The sequence below is a fragment of the Lactuca sativa genome, chromosome 1, assembly GCF_002870075.4.
Source record: "Lactuca sativa cultivar Salinas chromosome 1, Lsat_Salinas_v11, whole genome shotgun sequence".
Taxonomy (NCBI): Eukaryota; Viridiplantae; Streptophyta; class Magnoliopsida; order Asterales; family Asteraceae; genus Lactuca; species Lactuca sativa.
The window spans coordinates 53101800-53104837 of NC_056623.2; positions in this window are offsets into that span (position 1 = coordinate 53101800).

The window sequence follows — 3038 nt, forward strand, 5'->3', positions numbered from 1 at the left end:
CACCTAATAGAGAACCTGATGATCTCGGCAGATGCGCCTAAAGGACTATACCGGCAGATGCGCCTCATATAGAATGTCACAATTATGGCAGCTACGCCTAAGTGATAGAACTAGCAGCTGTGCTTGACAGCTGTGTCATTGACAAAGATGAACTTCGTACCTATTCTTTAGGATAATCCTTAGGAAGGAATGATTTAGAAATAGCTTATTCTTAGGGTAGACCCTTAAGAGTAATGAAGATAATGGGGATGGGTAATTGTGTTAACTGTTTGATGATTAAACATAATAATTATATTAATGTGGGTTGAAAACCCTATGTACTCACCAGGTTTCCCAACCTGACCCACTCAGTCTGTTTATATCACAGGTGTAGATATGAAGTCACATTACACTGAGAGATTAAAGGAGATATAAATCACTAGTGATAATGAATGTAAGTTCTGTTTATGCTTATGTTTCTGTATTGACAATGACATCCCAAATGTTTTAAAATGAATATAGATACTTTTCCTCGGAAATTCTTTGATAACGTATTTATCATATTTTACTAGGAACAAATTCAGCAACATTTTTATTAAAAAAGGTACTCTGATTTTTATAAAGAATAAACAAAATCGGTCTTTTCTGGCTGAGAAAATAGGAATGTCACAATCGGCGTCTTACCGGTGGGTTGGTTATGTTTCTTCAGAGGCATGATTCTGGTACATGTCAACAAAAGAAGCTTATGAGCAACTATGGTTGCCTCTGGATGTATCCTAAATGTTTATCTATGCATTAAGATTTCCTGTTTTGCTATCTGACTCTCATTGATTCGACTCACATCCCCATGATGTGGTCCTAGCAAGAATAGATAAAGATTTGATCGCAATAAAGTTCACATACAATAAACTTACGAACTCCTTGTTGTTCAGCTCATTGCACTGGCTGGATAACTCTCACATTCTCGTCGACTCTAGACGATATGGAGATTTTAGTTATAAGGGTAGTTTCGGGGATTAAGTCGATACGAGGTTCAACTTGACACTCAGAAGAAATCCCTGGAACAACTTTGGGGAAGACATCAGGAAAGTTTCAGACTTCGGGGATGCTCTCGTGGTCTTTAACGTTTTGCGTTTCATCAACCACATCTGCCAGGAATGCATGGCATCGCTTTCGCAGATACTTCTGGGCTTTGGCGTAGGAAATGATACGAAGGTTCGAACAAAATTTATCACTATAACCAGTGAGGGCTTTGTTAGGGGAAAAGATTAAGACGAGTCACCCTTTCGAGTGCAAAGGACATCAGCATGATTTGGGGCTCAACCATCTCATGTTGATTATGAAATCGAAGCTTTTCATGGAGACTGAAATGAAATTGATAGGGAAAAGGAATGATCGTCTAAGTACATTCTATAATACATGTCTTGAGGCCAAAACAGTGATAGGACCTTGATTTGCATGCTATAGATCTAAGGTATACTTTTGCAAAGATAATCTTTAACTGACATATGATTGTTGCTATCATAACTGAAACTGAGATTACACGTGTTTCGGAACTCTTGACCTAAAAATAGGTCTAAGTCATTCTAACAGGGAAAGAATCTTGGCAACATGAAGGTCAGAGATGTTTACGGAAAGCGGCTACTTAGAACATAAATATGAAAGTTATTCCTTAGACCAAAAAGGAAGGATGAGTAGAGTATTCTTCTATCGGTGACGGGCACTCCTCGAACATATCCTTAAGTTAGCCAGCTGGCGCTCCATGTCAAGCAGGCGGCTCTTGTATACTATCTGGCATGCCCGGAGCTCTATGACCTCATCTCGAGTGGTAGCTAGCTCTTGTTGCAAATCTTCATTGTCCCTTTTAGTTCTCCGGTGAGCAACTTCAAGATTGCGAATGCGGTTTATGTTGGCATCAGAGTCTGCCTCAAGCTCCATAGTTCGCTGAATGGCAGCCACGTTTAGTTCAACGTTGTGGGCCAATCGACGGACTATGATTGGAAGGGCTCTATCTGCGGATCCTCCCTCGTTTATATTGTAGAATCAGCTATCCCCATCATACGAGTGGGGTTGGCCTTGTTCGTGACTCCACCTATCAAGCTTCCAACCCACATAGGCATTAGGCCTTCAAACTCGGTGTCGGGGGGTTAGGATTTGGTATCAGGGCTACTTAGGGTAGGTTCTCGACTTCGGGTTCTGAATCAGTCTCTTCAGGAAATGGTTCGGCGAAGTCATCATCCAAAGGAATCTCATGGTTCTCTTCTAGCGCTGGTTCGAGCCATCCATCATCTCCTTGGTTGGGAAAGTATGGGTCGCCAGGGAGATGGAATCCGGTCATGCTATCTACGTGAGATGGTGGTAAAGGGATAGTTAATAGGCATCAAATCTATTAATACTTCAAATGTATTATAGTTACATGCTTGAATCTTGAAGAATAGATCCTCAGGTAAGTTACCGGTTTGGTTGTTATAGCATCCTAAAATACTCCTATAGTATTTTAACCCTTCTGCTTGATTCTAGAACTCTTCTGGTATCTAGGTAAGTTTTAGGTTTGCTGCAACACCACAGTCACTCCCAAGCATATGTTGGTCATGTCTCGAATGAATAGAGTTGATCAGGCTATATCGACCCTAGACATGATTACATAACTGCCCAGGTTTAACCGCGATATCCAACATCCAAATACATTGTTTTTTCTACTTATGACACGGATTTTGGTACTCGAGTATACTTAAATACTTTGTTATAAAAATAATGAAATTTTTGGAAAGTATGCTTTTAGTTTAGAGCACTTAGGCCCCTTAATATTTATAATTGTATACCATGTAACGTTTGGTATACTTAGTTCACTATAAACAAGAGCTCTGATACCAATCTGTCACACCCCCAAACCGGAACGGCGGAAACGTTCGGGGGTGGTTGACATCATGCATAGTATCACAACAGTTGTATCATAGCAAGCATAGTAAGCATAACCAAACATTGAATACATATGTGAATAAGGTTTACATTGTCTTCGTACATAGTTTTGTTTGTGACAAAAGTAAAATCAAAAGACG